Below are 19,561 nucleotides of genomic sequence, written 5' to 3'. Positions count from 1 at the left end.
TGGCACAGACATTTAGTTTTATTGCCATTATGATCTAAAACACTAACCAAGTTTAGCAAAACCAATGAAATTAACATATATTAATTTCTATTGAATTTTATAGTGGGTCAGATATTAAATAACTATTTTGAGATTTAAATTAAATTTAGGGAAATGAGAACATGTTCAGTTCATGTTCGAGTTCAGTTCCGTTGCTCAGTCGTGTCCGACTCTTTGAGACCTCATGAACTGCAGCACATCAAACCTCCCTGTCCATCACCAACTCCCGGAGTTTACTTAAACTCAAGTCCCTTGAGTCGGTGATGCCATCCAACCATCTCATTCTCTGTCATTCCCTTCTCCGCCCACCTTCAATCTCTCCCAGCATCAAGGTCTTTTCCAATGAGTCAGTTCTTAGCATAACATGGTCAAAGTATTGGAATTTCAGCTTTGGCATCAATCCTTCCAATGAATATTCAGGACTGATTTCCTTTTGGATGGACTGGTTGGATTTTCTTGCTGTCCAAAGGACTCTCAAGAGTCTTCTCCAACATCACAGTTCAAAAGCATCAATTCTTCGGCACTCAGCTTTCTTTAGAGTCCAACTCTCACACCTATACATGACTACTAGAAAAACCATAGCTTTGACTAGACGGACCTTTGTTGGCAAAGTAACATCTCGGCTTTCTAATAAGCTGTCTAGGTTGGTCATAACTTTTCTTCCAAGGAGTAAGTCTTTTAATTTAATGGCTGCAGTCACCATCTGCAGTGATCTTGGAGTCCCCCAAAATAGTCTGTCACTGTTTCCACTGTTTCCCCTCTATCTGCCATGAAGTAATGGGACAAGATGCCATGATCTTAGCTTTCTGAATGCTGAGTTTTAAGCCAACTTTTTCACTCTCCTCTTTCACTTTCATCAAGAGGCTTTTAAGTTCTTCTTCACTTTCTGCCATAAGGTGGTGTCCTCTACATATCTGAGGTTCTTGATATTTCTCCCGGCAATCTTGATTCCAGCTTGTGCTTCATCCAGCCCAGCGTCTCACATGATGTAATCTGCATATAAGTTAAATAAGCAGGGTGACAATATACAGCCTTGACATACTCCTTTCCCGATCTGGAACCAGTATGTTGTTCCATGTCTAGTTCTGACTGTTGCTTCTTGACCTGCATACAGACTTCTCAGGAGGCACGTTAAGGTGGTCTGGTATGCCCATCTCCTTAAGAATTTTCCACAGTTTGTTGTGATCCACATAGTCAAAGGCTTTGGTACAGTCAATAAAGCAGAAGTAGATGTTTTTATGGAACTCTCTTGCTTTTTCGATGATCCAATGGATGTTGGTAACTTGATCCTAGTTCCTCTGCCTTTTCTAAAACCAGCTTGAACATCTGGAAGTTCACAGTTCACGTACTGTTGAAGACTCACTTGGAGAATTTTGAGCATTACTTTGCTAGCATGTGAGATGAGTGCAATTGTGTGGTAGTTTGAGCATTCTTTTTCATTGCCTTCCTTTGGGATTGGAATGAAAACTGACCTTTTCTAGTCCTGTGGCCACTGCTGAGTTTTCCAAATTTGCTGGCATACTGAGTGCAGCACTTTCACAGCATTATCTTTTAGAATTGAAATAGCTCAACTGGAATTCCATCACCTCCACTAGCTTTGTTCGTAGTGATGCTTCTGAAGGCCCACTTGACTTCGCATTCCAGGATGTCTGGCTCTAGGTGAATGATCACACCATCGTGATTATCTGGGTATGAAGATCTTTTTTGTACAGTTCTTCTGTGTATTCTTGCCACCTCTTCTTAATATTTTCTGCTTCTGTTATGTGCATACCATTTCTGTCCTTATTGTGCCTATCTTTTCATGAAAAGCTCCCTTGGTATTTCTAATTTTCTTAAAGAGAATGGTTCTATGAAGACCTACAAGACCTAGAACTAACACCCAAAAAAGATGGCCTTTTCACTGTACTGGACTGAAATGCAAAAGTAGGAAGTCAAGAAATACCTGGAGTAACAGGCAAATTTGGCCTTGGAGTACAAAACAAAGCAGGGGAAAGGCTAACAGAGTTTTGCCAATAGAACGTGTTGATCATAGCAAACACCCTCTTCCAACAACACAAGAGAAGACTCTACACATGGACATCACCAGATGGTCAATACTGATCTCAGACTGATTACATTCTTTGTAGCCAAAGATGGAGAAGCTCTATATAGTCTGCAAAAACAAGACTGGGAGATGACTGTGGCTCAGATCATAAACTCCTTATTGCCAAATTCAGACTTTAACTGAAGGAAGTAGGGAAAACCACTAGACCATTCAGGTATGACCTAAATCAAATCCCTTACGATTATACAGTGGAAGTGACAAATAGATTCAAGGGATTTGATCTGATAACAGAGTGCCTGAAGAACTATGGACAGAGGTTCATCACACAGTACAGGAAGTAGTGATCAAGATCATCCCAAACAAAAAGAAATGCAAAAAGGCAAAATGGCTGTCTGAGGAAGCCTTACAAATAGCTATGAAAAGAAAAGAAGCGAAAGGCAAAGGAGAAAAGGAAAGATACACCCATTTGAATGCAGAGTTCCAAAGAATAGCAAGGAGAGATAAGAAAGCCTGCTTCAGTGATCAATGCAAAGAAACAGAGGAAAACAATAGAATGGGAAAGAGTACATGTTACATTTGTCTATAAAAAGAAACTCACAAACACTGAATAGCCTAAAGATGTATTTTTTCCTTAGTGGTAGTAAAATGATACATATTTAATGTAATGATGATATAAAGTTTCTCTATATTATTATTAGAAATAAAATAGGGTATCCATTAGCACACTGGAAACATCCACTGTAACTTTTGGGGAGCTGTGAGTTAAACTGACATATGAGGAAACCCAAATATCTGCAAATTCATAAGTACCAGACTTAATAGTGGGTTAGTTCTAACTACACTTCAACCATGTGTTATAGCTAGGCTAATTATCTGAAGGCAAATAATGGAAGGGAAAAAATAAATGTCACCTAAATATCTACATAGTTTCAATCATGTGCAGTGTATGCTGTCATATGGATTATACAAAAATCATATCTTTGATTATGGTTATCTTTCTTTTAGCCTCATTAGTGGTTTTTGTTTGTTTGCTTTTGCATCTAGATATTTTGGCAGTGTACTTCACAAATGCTAGAAGACCTGATTAACACAACAAACAAATAAAACTTCACTGATTCTGTCATTTCTATCCACCAACATAATTATCACAATTAGCTCAATTTATTTCATTTCAGTACAAATAAAAGCAAAGCTAAGTTGGATAAGAAGCATAAACTAAATTTCAAGCCACAGTGCTTTCATTTTTTCATTTGAAAAAAGTTCTCCTCCCCCACTCTGAAATCCTCTGGTAATGAAATAGTAATGATGGTAAATGTCACTGACAATCAGAAGCAGTGCAGTGTAATGGAAAGAGACCTGGAGGAGGCAGAAAAATCTCAATTTAAGTACTGCCCAGCCTCCTGATCTTGGAATAGTCATTTCTCTATTCTAAGCTAGAGTTTCCTCTTTTATTAATTGAGGTGAGTAATCCCTGCCCTAACTACCTCAATGGACTCTTGAAAGGGTTAAATAGGATAAGATAAATAAAAGATGGCTTTGAAACTATATTGAAATAGCCAAAGAGCTTTTTATCACTCCAACAGTCATTATTTTTAGGACTGAGGGAAGAAAAATAGTGATTAACTTCCACTGTGACTATCACTGCATACAGTCCAATCGTAAATCAAAAAAGGATATATTTTAGGAGGAACTGGAGGAAGACACTCACTAAAAGTACCTGGCACTACAAATGGACTGGCTTTGTAATGGGCTTGTCTCCACAGTTATCAACATTAACCTTCTTCATTGTTGTTGTTTAGTCGCTAAGTCTTGTCTGACTCTTTGCAACCCCACGGAGTATAGCCCACCAGGTTCCTCTGTCCATAGGATATTCCAGGCCAGAATACTGGAGTGGGTTGCCATTTCCTTCTCCAGGGGATCTTCCTGACACAGGTTAGAATCTGACTCTCTTGCATTGGCAGGTAGATTCTTTATCACTGAGCCACCAACTTTTCCCATAGCTACTAATAATTCCTGAAGATAAGAGGACAGTGGTCAGTACTTTCTCTTCAGTCTACAGGTGACCAGGTAGGCCTCACTCTGCACTGAGGAAATTAAAGGGTCAGGAATTTTTAAGTTACTAGGTGCCCAGTGCTGATTAAACATAAGGCATGATGTCTATTTTAAAGGAACATATATACCAGTTGGGGAGATTTACATAGGAACAGATAGAAAAAGGATAATTACTGCAGTCTCAGTAGAGCTGGGGACCCTTTGGAGGGACAAGTTACTCAGACAGTCATTTCAAGAAGTTAGCACCAAAGTTTTGCTATGACTCATGACAAAAACTTATAACAGATGTGAAGTTAGAAGGCTGAGAGGTTCCAGCCTGGCTAAAGCACTCAAGTTGCCCAATGATAATGGGCAAAATCACTTAGAATTTTTGTACTTCAGGGTTCTTACTTAGAAAATGATGTAATACAATCTGTCCTTAATTTATAAGATAGGGTAATACAGTCTGTTCTCTCTCTCTCTCACAGAGTTGGTATGAAGATCCAGAAAGATAATGTATGTGAAATCAAAGATAATGTATGTGAAATCAGATGTGAGATCAATATTATCACTGGAGTATTTATTTTGCAAGAAACTGGAAAAAGAAAAAGATTACACCTGCAGGTTTGTTTGAGTTTATAGTTTAAAATTTTACATTTAGATATACATACATCATAATAATTAATTAACCTCTACATAAAAGTAATCTTTCAATCACAAGATTGCTTTAACCTAATACAATGAAGGATTGTGACTCATTTCAAAATCTGTTTCAAGTCTTTATTCAGTTTTTTCTGGTTATGTTAGACTTAATTCTCTGACCTTCCATCATGGTAAATGAAGAGATTCAAAATGGGTTCAAAAATTCAACACAGAATAAAGTCAAGAAACCTTCATTTTATTATTTAATTCTACACAACTGCCACAAATCTGGGTGTATAATCTTCTGGACACTGAAGGATTGGGAAGACTAACAAAAAAGTAGAATTTTTATGACTAAAATATCACTGGTGTCACTCATTGCGTATCTTTATGCTAAAATGGGTATGTTGTTGAATGGGTTTTGTTGAAAGGGTTGAATGGGCAAAGGATTTTGTTATATATTTATTAAGACTTTTTCTTAAAGAGTAATTTTAGGTGTACAATAAAATGGAAAGCAAAGTACAGCAGTTGCTCAAGTTATTTATATAAAATGGCATAGTATAGTCAGCCCGCTTTTATCTGCAGGTTCAGCATCTGTGGATTCAAACAACTGCAGATTGAAATCCACAGATAGGAAGGCTTATTGTATGCATTTAAAGTTCATCTATGTCTTGCCATGTCTTAAAAGTTCATTTACTTTCAGTGTTGAATGATATTCCTGGATTTGCCATGGTTCATCCATTCACCTATTGAAGGACATCTTGGTTGCTTCCAGGTTAAGGCAATTATGAATAAAGCTTATATATAAAGTGGAGAGGACAAAAACTTGTAAGTCTACCATTGTAGTAGATTCTATGAGGGCAAGAATGGAGCCTGTTTGTCTAGTTATTGCCTCAGTTTATCATTAAGAAAATTGTTAATAATAATTGAGTGAAAAAAGAAAAATGTCTCTGAGATGAAAATAAATGGCTCTAATGCACATGGGAATCAGATATGACTATTATAACACCTAAAAAACAACAAATTGGAGGAAAGACACAGAATAAAGAAATTCCATAAGACACTCACATCCCTAAAACAACAAAGTACATGATTAGGTTCTATATAAAATTTTCTCACTGAAAAGGTTACCTTTTATTTGAAGGTTTACAAAAGTTCTCATATTGCAGGGTGCTTCCTCAAATACTTCAAGTTGAACGACAACAGACTATTTGAGAAAGAGTATTTGGGAAAGAATTAGCCTGAAATAACGCTTCCCCTCTCCTGTCAATGATGCTTGAGATGCTTACAGAGCATCTCTGTCAGAACTAGTTAATAAAGCAGACAAGGACTCTTAATACCAACTTCATGATTATTCTTAGAGGTGATCTCACAACTGCAAGTGTTGGAAGTCCTTATAAATAAGTCTTTAAAAGATATTTGGAAGAATGTTTTGGCTTCCCTGGTGGCTCAGACAGAAAAAAATTCACCTGGGTTGGGAAGATTCCCTGAAGAAAGGAATGGCAACCCACTCCAGTATTCTTGCCTGGAGAATTCCTAGGACAGAGGAGCCTGGTGGGCTATAGTCCGTGGGGATGCAAAGAGTCAGACATAGCTGAGCGACTAACACTTGGGAAGATGATGATATATACCTGTAAGACAGATGATTACAAACAAAAACCCCACAGATGCCCTAACAATACATAATAGAAATGGTATTAGACTAGTACTTTTTCACAAGGTAGGGATAAGGCTGAGCTAATATGTGTAAAGCATTAAGAACATTGTCTAGCCACAGTAGATGCTCAACAAACACTCCTTTTGTTACTCTGTGAATAAGGACTTGTAGTTTGGGATAAAATGACCAGTGAGAACATGAAAACACTGATTCAAAATAATGTTAAATTAATGAATTAATTTGACAGGTATATATTCTATTACATTAACACAAAACGTTTATATATTTAAACTGTTCAACAAACTCTCCTCTTTTCAAAACTAAGGGATTTTACAGTACTTTTATTTCAAAAATAAGACCACATTTTTAAAGCATGATAGCCACAGTAGGGCTTCCTCGGTGGCTCAGAGGTTAAAGTATCTGCCTCCAATGTGGGAGACCCGGATTCGATCCCTGGCTTGGGAAGATCCCCTGGAGAAGGAAATGGCAACCCACTCCAGTACTCTTGTCTGGAGAATCCCATGGACGGAGGAGCCTGGTAGGCTACAGTCCACAGGGTCGCAAAGAGTCGGACAGGACTGAGTGACTTCACTTTCACTTTCCACAGTAGGCAAGAATTCAAGCTGATTCTTCCTGTTAGCTGATGACAAAACTGTAATAGGGTAGAACAAATGAAACTCCATATTGGATCTGTTTCTTTTACTTTAAACTCTGTATTCTATTGCTTTTTCTAAAGTTAAGAATGTTGCCTATAGCGTGGAAATAAACAGGAAAGAACATTCTCAAGGTTCTGATCTTCAAAGGTATAATATTTTTCCATTCAAATAGAGATAAAAAGCGGCAGAACAGAGAGTAACATTTGTCTTGTTGGAGGTTTACAGGAATATTGTAATCTGACCTACCTATGAGGACAGCTGCAAGAACAAAGGATTCTGGCACCAAGAAGTTTGCAACAACCAATCACATGCCCTCTCCTTTTACTATAAAAGAAGCCTGAATTCTAAGTCAGGTATGATGGTTCTTTGGGACACTAGTCCACCATCTTCTCAGTCTGCTGGCTTTCTGAACCAAGTCACTATTCCCTGCTTCAACAACTCAATTTATCGGCCTGTCATGTGGCGAGCTATATAAGTTTGAACTTGGTAACACTAAAAGACAGCAAATTTGTTTTTAAATTAAAGAAAAATGACCCAAATCAAGTAAATCTGCTGTGTTAATGTTAATAAGTAATCCAAGGAAAGTGCAGGCACTTAAAAATTCTGGTGAATAGTTAAAGGAACTCATTCTATTTAACAACAGGGGAAGGCTGAATGTACCATGGACTTTTTAAATTAATAATACACATTTGAAGTCCATCTATGCCTTTTCGTGGCTTGAGAGTTTATTTCTTTTTAGTGGGGAAGAATAATAACCCATTGTCTGCATGTACTGTAGTTTATTCATCCATCTACCTCCTGAAGGACATATTGATTGCTTCCAGGTTATGGCAATTAGGAATAAAGCTTCTATAAACATCTGTGTTTAGGTTTTTGTGTGGACATAAGTTTTCCACTCCCTTCGGTAAATACTAAAGAGCACAACTGCTAGATCATATGGTAAGAGTATATTTATTTTGGTAAGAAACTGCCAAACTGTCTTCCAAAGTGGCTGCACCATTTTGCATTCCCACCAGCAATGAATGAGAGTTCCTGTCACTCCATGTTCTCACCAGCAGTTGGTGCTATCAGTGCTCTGGATTTTGGCCTATATAAGTGTGTAGTGGTATTTCACTGTTCTTTTAATTTGCACTTCCTGATGACATATGATGTAGCATCTTTTCCTATGGCTATTTGTTATCTGTGTATCTTCTTTTGGTGAGGTGTCTCCTAAGGTCTTTGACCCATTTTTTTGAGTTGTTTGTTTTCTTGTTGAGTTTGAAGAGTCTTTTGTATATTTTGGATAAGAGTCCTATATCAAATGTATCTTTTGCAGTATTTTCTTCCAGTTTGTGGCCTGTCTTCTAACTCTCTTGAAAGCAAGGACTTTAAGAATACGAGTGTCCTGAGTTCAAAATCACTTTTGCTAGTCACTGTGTGACTATTTACTCAAATAAATATTTTATGTCTCTTAAGTTCAGTTTCTTTTTATATAAAATGGATAACATTACCTCTGCTAACAGGCTCTCTGAGAGGATACATTTGCCACACATAGATATTCCATCATCTAGTTCAGCTCAGTTCAATTGCTCAGTCGTGTCTGACTCTTTGCGACCCCAAGGACTGCAGCACTCCAGGCCTTCCTGTCCAGTCGGTGATGCCATCAAACCATTTCATCCTCTGTCGTCTCCTTCTCCTCCTGCCTTCAATCTTTCCCAGCATCAAGGTCTTTTCAAATGAGTCAGCTCTTTGCATCAGGTGGCCAAAGTATTGGAGTTTCAGCTTCAACATCAGTCCTTAAAATGAATATTCAAGACTGATTTCCTTTAGGATGGACTGGTTGGATCTCCTTGCAGTCCAAGGGACTCGCAAGAATCTTCTCCAACACCACAGTTCAAAAGCATCAATTCTTTGGTGCTCAGCTTTCTTTATAGGCCAACTCTCACATCCATACATGACTACTGGAAAAACCATAGCCTTGACTAGGACCTTTGTTGGCAAAGTAATGTCTCTGCTTTTTAATAAGTTTTCTAGATTGGTCATAACTTTTCTTCTAAGGAGTAAGCGTCTTTTAATTTCATGGCTGCAACCGCCATCTGCAGTGATCTTGGAGCCACCAAAAATAAAGCTGTCACTGTTTCCACTGTTTCCCCATCTATTTGCCATGAGTGATGGGACCGGATGCGCTGATCTTAGTTTTCTGAATGTTGAGTTTTAAGCCAACTTTTTCACTCTCCTCTTTCACTTTCATCAAGAGGCTTTTAAGTTCTTTTTCACTTTCTGCCATAAGGTGGTGTCCTCTACATATGTGAGGTTCTTGATATTTCTCCCGGCAATCTTGATTCCAGCTTGTGCTTCATCCAGTCCAGCGTCTCTCATGATGTACTCTGCATATAAGTTAAATAAGCAGGGTGACAATATACAGCCTTGATGGACTCCTTTTCCTATTTGGAACCAGCTGTTGTTCCATGTCCAGTTCTAACTGTTGCTTCCTGACCTGCATACAGATTTCTCAAGAGGGAGGTCAGGTGGTCTGGTATTCCCATCTCTTGAAGAATTTTCCACAGTTTGTTGTGATCCACACAGTCAGGTTTTGGCATAGTCAATAAAGTCATCACTTAGTGAATACTCTTAAATCTACGAAGTTTATTCTTTACCTTTTACAGAAAGTATTCAGTATTTTCTTAGGAAGACATTAACTATTCCAATTAGTTCTCAAAGTATGGTGTATAGACACAAGGTTCTCTTTAGTCTTGGTTTTTTAAATTTCTACAATGTTGTGTTGGTTTCTGTCGTACAACATGAATCAACCATAATTATACACATATTCCCTCCCTCTGGAGCCTCCCTTCTTTCCCCTCATCCCTCCCCTCCAGGTCATCACAGAATACCAGAGTTAGCTCCCTGTGTTATATAACAACTTCCCACCAGTTATCCATTTCACACATGATAGTGTATATATGTTCATGCTGCTTTCTCCATTTGTTCTACTCCTTCCCTCCTTCACTGTGTTCACAAGTCTATTCTCTACATCTGCATCTCCATTCGTTCCCTGCAAATAGGTTCACCAGTATCATTTTTCTTGATTCCATATATATGCGTTATTATAACAATATTTTTGTTTTTCTCTTTCTGACTTAGTTCACTTTGTTTAACAGGCACTAGGTTTATCCACTTCACTAGAAATGACTCAAATCATTCTTTTTATGGTTGAGTAACATTCCACTATATATATGTACCACACATCTTCTTTATCCATTCATCTGTTGATGGACATCTGTATTGCTTCCATTTCTTGACTATTGTAAACAATACTGCCATGAACATAGGGGTACATGAGATACAATTTTCAGTAACCTTTTAGGGTTCCCATAAAACCAAAATAATTTTTGAAATAAACACATAGATAGTATTTGATTTTTTCACTGTGTTTATACAGATGGTAAAAAATCAATGGTGTGCTAATGTGTGTGCTAAGTCACTTCAGTGTGTGCTAAGTCACTTCAGTCATGTCCAACTTGGTGCAACCCTATGGGGTTGTAGCCTGCCAGGCTTCTCTGTCCATGGGATTCTTTAGGCAAGAATACTGGAGTGGTTTGCTGTGTTCTCCTCCAGGGGTTCTTCTTGACCCTGGGATTGAACTTGCATCTCTTATTGCATCTCTCTTCTACCAGCTCTGGCAGGTGGGTTCCTTACCACTAGTGCCACCTGGGAAGCCTGAAAACTGCTGATAACCTTAGCACAAACCAAAGTAGTGATACTATATTGTGTAAAAGTCTTCAATACCATGTATTCATTGTAAAAACACCGACTTCCCTCAAGAATGTTCCTGTTGAATGGGCAATTTTATTAGTTTTAATTAAACCTGACTTGAGTACCAGCCTTTTAATATTCTATGTGACAACTAGGAAGCATGCATAATGCACTCATACTGCACAGCAGAGAATTATGATTGTGCAGAGGGAAAAGCACTTATGTAATTATCTGAGTTGTGTTCCGAACCAGCTACTTTTCCCAGGGAACACTATTATTACTTAAATAACTGGCAGACGAACTATGGTTATTCAGATTTAGGTGTTAGGATTTTCCAACAAAATGAATGAAGCAAGCTTGTTATCTCAAGGCACAAATCTGACAATATTAATTGCCAATGACAAAATTTGAGTTTTCAAGATTAAAAATTAAAATTTTGGAAAACCACTGATTGCTACCATGCAATCAATATGCTCCTTAATGCCTAAAGACTTTTCTAATGAGATTGGAAGTGATATTAACAGAGTGATTTTTTTTGACATTATATAATGCTCTTTTTCAACATTAGAAAATTTGTGTAATTTGGAGGACCAAACACCCTCCAAATAACAATGAATGCATGACATTTACAAAATTATGCATGGATAAAGGATATACTCCATGAACAGTATGAAAAGGCAAAATTATGGGATACTGAAACAGGAACTCCCCAGGTCAGTAGGTGCCCAATATGCTACTGGAGATCAGTGGAGAAATAACTCCAGAAAGAATGAAGGGATGGAGCCAAACCAAAAACAATACCCAGCTGTGGATGTGACTGGAAATAGAGCAAGGTCCGATGCTGTAAAGAGCAATATTGCATAGGAACCTGGAATGTCAGGTCCATGAATCAAGGCAAATTGGAAGTGGTCAAACAGGAGATGGCAAGAGTGAACGTCGACATTCTAGGAATCAGCGAACTAAAATGGACTAGAATGGGTGAATTTAACTCAGATGACCATTATATCTACTACTGCGGGCAGGAATCCCTTAGAAAAAATGGAGTAGCCATCATGGTCTACAAAAGAGTCCGAAATGCAGTACTTGGATGCAATCTCAAAAACGACAGAATGATCTCTGTTCGTTTCCAAGGCAAACCATTCAATATCACAGTAATCCAAGCCTATGCCCCAACCAGTAACGCTGAAGAAGCTGAAGTTGAATGGTTCTATGAAGACCTACAAGACCTTTTAGAACTAACACCCCAAAAAGATGTCCTTTTCATTATAGAGGACTGGAATGCAAAAGTAGGAAGTCAAGAAACACCTGGAGTAACAGGCAAATTTGGAATACGGAATGAAGTAAACAGGCCTTGGAATACGGAATGAAGCAGGGCAAAGACTTACAGAGTTTTGCCAAGAAAATGCACTGGTCATAACAAACACCCTCTTCCAACAACACAAGAGAAGACTCTATACATGGACATCACCAGATGGTCAACATCGAAATCAGACTGATTATATTCTTTGCAGCCAAAGATGGAGAAGCTCTATACAGTCAGCAAAAACAAGACCAGGAGCTGACTGTGGCTCAGATCAGGAACTCCTTATTGCCAAATTCAGACAAATTGAAGAAAGTAGGGGAAACTACTAGACCATTCAGGTATGACCTAAATCAAATCCCTTATGATTATACAGTGGAAGTGACAAATAGATTTAAGAGACTAGATCTGATGAGTGCCTGATGAACTATGGACGGAGGTTCGCAACATTGTACAGGAGACAGGGATCAAGACCATCCCCATGGAAAAGAAATGCAAAAAAGCAAAATGGCCATCTGAGGAGGCCTTACAAATACCTGTGAAAAGAAGAGAAGCGAAAAGCAAAGGAGAAACGGAAAGATATAAGCATCTGAATGTAGAGTTCCAAAGAAGAGCAAGAAGAGATAAGAAAGCCTTCCTCAGTGATCAATGCAAAGAAATAGAGGAAAACAACAGAATGGGAAAGACTAGAGATATCTTCAAGAAAATTAGAGATACCAAGGGAACATTTCATGCAAAGATGGGCTCAATAAAGGACAGAAATGGTATGGACCTAACAGAAGCAGAAGATATTAAGAAGAGGTGGAAGAATACACAGAAGAACTGTACAAAAAAGATCTTCATGACCCAGATAATCACGATGGTGTGATCACTCACCTAGAGCCAGACATCCTGGAATGCGAAGTCAAGTGGGCCTTAGAAAGCATCACTACGAACAAAGCTAGTGGAGGTGATGGAATTCCAGTTGAGCTCTTTCAAATCCTGAAAGATGATGCTGTGAAAGTGCTGCACTCAGTATGCCAGCAAATTTGGAAAACTCAGCAGTGGCCACAGGACTGGAAACGGTCCGTTTTCATTCCAATCCCAAAGAAAGGCAATGCCAAAGAATGCTCAAACTACCGCACAATTGCACTCATCTCATACGCTAATAAAGTAATGCTCAAAATTCTTCAAACCAGGCTTCAGCAATACGTGAACTGTGAACTTCCAGATGTTCAAGCTGGTTTTAGAAAAGGCAGAGGAACCAGAGATCAAATTGCCAACATCCGCTGGATCATCGAAAAAGCAAGAGTGTTCCAGAAAAACATCTATTTCTGCTTTATTGACTATGCCAAAGCCTTTGACTGTGTGGATCACAATAAACTGTGGAAAATTCTGAAAGAGATGGGAAGACCAGACCACCTGACCTCGCCTCTTAAGAAAGCTATATGCAGGTCAGGAAGCAGCAGTTAGAACTGGACATGGAACAACAGACTGGTTCCAAATAGGAAAAGGAGTCCATCAAGGCTGTATATTGTCACCCTGCTTATTTAACTTGTATGCAGAGTACATCATGAGAAACGCTGGGCTGGAAGAAGCACAAGCTGGAATCCAGATTTCTGGGAGAAATATCAATAACCTCAGATATGCAGATGACACCACCCTTATGGCAGAAAGTGAAGAGGAACTCAAAAGCCTCTTGATGAAAGAGGAGAGTGAAAAAGTTGGCTTAAAGCTCAACATTCAGAAAATGAAGATCATGGCATCTGGTCCCATCACTTCATGGGAAATAGATGGGGAAACAGTGGAAACAGTGTCAGACTTTATTTTTCTGAGCTCCAAAATCACTGCAGATGGTGACTGCAGCCATGAAATTACAATGTCAGACTTTATTTTTGGAGGCTCCAAAATCACTGCAGATGGGGAGTGCAGCCATGAAATTAAAAGACGCTTACTCCTTGGAAGGAAAGTTATGACCAACCTAGATAGCATATTCAAAAGCAGAGACATTACTTTGCCAACAAAGGTCCTAGTCAAGGCTATGGTTTTTCCAGTGGTCATGTATGGATGTGAGAGTTGGACTGTGAAGAAAGCTGAGTGCCGAAGAATTGAAGCTTTTGAACTGTGGTGTTGGAGAAGACTCTTGAGAGTCCCTTGGACTGCAAGGAGATCCAACCAGTCCATTCTGAAGGAGATCAGCCCTGGGATTTCTTTGGAGGGAAGGATGCTGAAGCTGAAACTCCAGTACTTTGGCCACCTCATGCGAAGAGTTGACTCATTGGAAAAGACTCTGATGCTGGGAGGGATTCGGGGCAGGAGGAGAAGGGGATGACAGAGGATGAGATGGCTGGATGGCATCACTGACTCGATGGACGTGAGTCTGAGTGAACTCTGGGAGTTCGTGATGGACAGGGAGACCTGGCGTGCTGCGATTCATGGGGTCGCAAAGAGTCGGACACGACTGAGTGATTGAACTGAACTGAACTGAAAGGATATACTCAAAGTGAGAGACAGATCAATGGATCTTGTAACAAAGTACAAAAAATACACTGATATGGTACCAGATTCCACATTGAAACTAATCTTAGAAAACTGTAACTTGTCAAGTTCTAGTTTAGTATCAAAAAAGAGTATCCACAATTGTCTGAAAAGACTATTAAATACTCTTCCTTCTTCCAACTACAACTCTGTGTGAGGCCAGAATTTCTTCATATACTTCAGGGGTCCCCAAATTCTGGGATCTAATGCTTGATGATCTGAGGTAGACATGATGTAATAATAATAGAAATAAAGCACGCAATAAATGTAATGTGTTTGAATGATCCCGAAACCATCACTTCCCACCCCTCAGTTCGTGGAAAAATTGTCTTCTACAAAACTCCCTGGTGCCCAAAAGGTTGGGGAATGCTGATCATATGTCAATGAAAACAACATAACAGAATAGGCTGAATTCAGAAGCTATGAGAATCTAATTGTCTTCAATTAAGCTAGACCTCAAAGAGATTTATAAAAGTGTAAAACATCACTCAACTCATTAATTCTAGTTTTTTTGAAAATATAATTACTTTTCATAAAACCGCTATTCATACCAGCATGTAATGCATTTATTACTATTATCTTAAACATTTAATTTTTCTCCATTTTAAATATCGCAAACGTCAGTAGATATAATTCTGACTTTCTTAAGTGTACAAAAGGATCCTGAGACCAAAAAGTTGTGAAGTGCTGGACTATGCAAGGTGTACAGGTGAAACTAATTTTCATAAACAATGGCAATTATTTGAAACAACTCAGAAGGCCCCAAAGCATATTCTTTTGTGAAGTTTGGAATCTTGCCAGTTTCCTCTTACATAATTTTCTTTTAAATAAATTAAAATGAAATACCAAAACAACGTGTAAAAGACAATTCCTATAACCCATCATAATTGACCACTGGTTATTTCTGACAAGTATTCTTATCGTTTCAGGGTGTTTATTAGGCCCTTCCTAATAATGATTTCTCTAAACATATGAATTAGTTCTTAAAAGTATTTTTGTTTTGCAGCCAAATTTTAGCCTTTCCCCAAATACAGACTTGTAGCCTGTCTTTTATTCCTTACCATTAATGACAGACTAAGACATTTTTAGAGTACTGCACAAGAATTTAGGAGACCAAATTATGGGACCTTGAGATAGTCATCAGGAGAATCAATATTCTCTTTTGTAAAACATAAGAGCAACCCATATGATTTATCTCTCAGACCCCTTACAATTCTAACAGACTGTGATCTTAGTAAGAGACTAAGAAAATTCAGTTCAGCCACCAGAAGGATCTTCACCCTGCATATGACACACTCAGTAACATAAAACAACAATTCTGAAAGCATAGCTTTACTATGTGCTGTGCTTAGTCGCTTAATTGTGTCTAACTCTTTGCAACCCCATGGACTGTAGCCCACCAGGCTCCTCTGTCCATGGGGATTCTCCAGGGAGGAATACTGGAGTGGATTGCCATGCCCTTCTCCCGGTGATCTTCCCAATCCAGGGATCACACCCATGTCTACTGTGTTGCATGCGGATTCTTTACCGTCTGAGCCACCAGGGAAGCTTAACTATATGTATCTTTAAAAAATCAGTTTGTAAAATATAATTCTTTTGTGTTTAAAAAAAATAAAAGAAAGTTTTTTTAAAAACTATGTTTTCAAGCTTGTCATCATCTTGATATTAGGATAATTAATTTCATCTGGGTCTGGGAATGCTACTGGGCACCAGGCATTCGATACAATCAACACTATACACACACACACACACACACACACACACACATCATTGAGTATTGCTCTGCTGTTGTTCAATCACTCAGTCCTGTCCAACTCTGTGCGACCCCACGTACAGCACGCTAGGGTTCCCTGTCCTTCACGAACTCCTGGAGTTTGCTCAAACTCGTGTCCACTGAGTTGGTGATGCCATCCAACTATCTCATCTTCTGTTGTCCCCGTCTCTACTTGCCTTCAATCTTTCCCAGCATCAGGGTCTCCTCCAGTGAGTTGGCTCTTCGCCCGTCCACGGGATTCTCCAGGCAAGATACTGGAATGGGTTGCCATTTCCTTCTCCAGAATGTTGCTTTATTGAGGTAAAACTGATCTACAATAACTACACATATTTTGAAGAGTATAATTTGGTGTTCTGAAATATGTATATTTACCCATGAAACCACTCAGTAGCTTAAAAATTATTTTTAAAATAACTGCTATTATTGAGTTTAATATGTATTGGTATTATATGAAGTTTTTATATGCATTACTTAATTTAATTCTCACAATAACCCTGCCAGATAGGTATTATTATAATCCCGAGGCTACTAAGTCTTATATAGATTAAGAAGCTTGCCCAAAGTCACAGCTACTAAGTAGGAAACCAAAATTAAACAGGCAGTCTTACCTCAGAGCCATTTAAAAATAATTCAATCAAACAACTATTAGTGCCCTACTATATGTTGTCTCACAGTCTGATAAACAATAATTACTTTCTTTGCCTTAATTAAAATAGCTGTTTCTCGATATCATCAATGTGCCAGGCACTATATATAAAATTCTTAACATACATCTACCTAAATGACAATCCTGCAAATTAAAGGCAATCATGATTGTATAAATCACAAAACAGCCTTTTGAGAGGCAGAACAACTTATTCAAGATCAGTCAACTACCAAGTAGCAAAGTAGATTTTACTCCAAAGGCCATGGGGTTTTCAACTACATCATATTTCTGAGCAACATAAAGCCTTTTTATGGAGCCCTGAAGATGACTGCTGGAACACTCCTTTAAAAGTTTCAGATGCTCACTGTTTAGCTAGACAGATTATTAACGTAGTTAAGCTGAACTGAATCAAGAAGCTGAAGTTTCATTTACTGCCAACCAGAGTGCAAATCAAAAAAGCTTATTTATTTCACAATTCAAGCTTTTTTTTTTTTTTTTTTTTAAATCACTTATGTGCTAGAAAAATCACAGAGCTTTTAATTTGTGGCAGGTTGAAGCAAGCTTATTAAGAATGTTAGTTACCAAGTGCACCTCCACTTGTCTGGACTAGTCCACTGTCACATTCTTGTAGCAGGGTTAAATAGCAGTTTAGTCACCTCATAAAAAAACACACTGTTAAAAAGGATGTGACTAATAATAAGCTGGAACCAATGGAATATCATAAGAGATGTATAGGTCAAGATCAATTATCTACAAAACTCCTGTGTAAATAGCTAAAAAACTGTATTCTCTGCCTGGCCTTGTTGTGCTATAGTACTCAGTTGATTGGACAAGTTAGTAAGATTTAATGAGATAAACACCAACAGTAACAAATTCTGAAGTTTTTTTTGTTATGTATATAAATATGAATGCTATCAGCACAAACAGAGTTGGAAGAAACAAGGAAGGCTTCCTACAGACGGGTTCATTTTAGACTCTTAAGATATGAGAGTTGGAAGGGTCCTTAGAATTCATCAAATGGCATTCCAAGCAGGACACCACAGATCTTGAAATCTTAAATGTATTAAGCTTTGCTGCCATACCCTCCCTGTCAAGCATCCCCAGCTCCCTTCCAAGTTAGAATTGAGAATCTCCAGAGAGAAATGTATCAGCAGCCGATTCTTAAACTTCTTCTATCAGGAGTCCCATCATCCCCAACAGATTCCAAATGAAAAGCAGTGTCTTCTCACAAGAAGGTCTGGTCTAATTCTCCCATTTAACTGGGAAAGAAACTGAGATGCACAGAGGTTTAATTTGCTTGCCCAAGTCATGTATCTGCTTAATAACAGCATAAACATATTTTCTTGACTCATAGTCAATATCTTTCTACTAAATAATGTTAATTGTGTATTCTTCAGATGTCACAGGTAGTTGTAAAATACTAATAACTATCTTGATTTAATAACGTCAAATTTCTAAAAAATTTTAGGAATATACATGAAAATAATAATAAAAAAAGCTTCTGACTTGTTCTTTGTTCACTTATTTGTTTCTTTCAATCTGCTGGGGAGCTCCAAAACACATTATAACTGCTCACCTTTATGCTTCTCTGAACTGCTCAAACATTATCTTGAGTTCTATCGGAAAAAAAAAAAGAGTGCTCCATATACAAGTTTTGTTTAAAAGAAAAAACCTTCTATTGCACCCCAGCCTTTAAAACCAGATTACACCATAGAGAGATAAAAAGTTTCCCATTGCACCAGAATTAGATGTATTTTTATTTTAAAATGTAATATTTTTATAAACTAGATATACAGGCAATAGCAGCATTCTTGAACCCTTTCATTGATTCTAATAAGTACACTTAGAAGAGCATCTGAAAAACTTCAGAATACTAGAATAAAACCGAAGAGCATTAAGTTATGCAAGAAATATCCCCTTATTAGGCCAGCCTGATGCTGCCTAGTGGCATAGTATTTCCCATATCTATTTAGCAAGATTGGTCAGGTTTACCTGCATAAAGATACTAGCACAGGCAGGCAGACAAGTTATTTCCAAGGCAACTTTAAACCAAAGAAGCTATTTCAACTGAATCAAAGAGTTCTGTTTTAAAGTCAGCTATTTTGCACAGGGGCCAATAATCCATGCTGTGAATTAAAATGCTACTGGTTTCTTGGTTTCTGTTTCTATGACTCTCTGTCATTTAATTGCTTATGAGCACCCTCTGGTGGAGGGCAGAAGAGAGAAAATATTGCTTTAACCCACAAGACTGGTTACAGGGAGAAAGTAATCTGAAACAAGAGCAGATTTCTCTTGACTTTTCTCTTCTTCCTTATAATTAGTTCATAATTTAGAGTTAGCTGTTGAATAAGCTTCATTAACCATATCATTATCTAGAGTCTATAACTTAGTCATTCAGTAAACACTTATAAAGTTCCTATTATATGCCAGGCACTTGGATGCAGATAACCTGGTCTAGGATCCTCATTTTTATATTTAATGTCACTTCCCAGGTAAGCTGTTTAACCTCAAAAGACCTCAGTT

At 38.0% G+C, this 19,561-nt stretch overlaps 1 protein-coding gene across 1 annotated transcript in view; it reads right to left on the bottom strand.

The window, feature by feature from the left end:
- The window catches only part of FAF1 (Fas associated factor 1), a 505,390-nt gene that overhangs the window by 171,564 nt on the left and 314,265 nt on the right, over nucleotides 1-19,561 (bottom strand). The window lies entirely within an intron of this gene.

The sequence above is a fragment of the Bubalus kerabau genome, chromosome 6 (assembly GCF_029407905.1).
Source record: "Bubalus kerabau isolate K-KA32 ecotype Philippines breed swamp buffalo chromosome 6, PCC_UOA_SB_1v2, whole genome shotgun sequence".
NCBI lineage: Eukaryota > Metazoa > Chordata > Mammalia > Artiodactyla > Bovidae > Bubalus > Bubalus kerabau.
The sequence above is the reverse complement of the archived record's forward strand: the minus strand, read 5'-3'. Positions and strand labels throughout refer to the sequence as shown.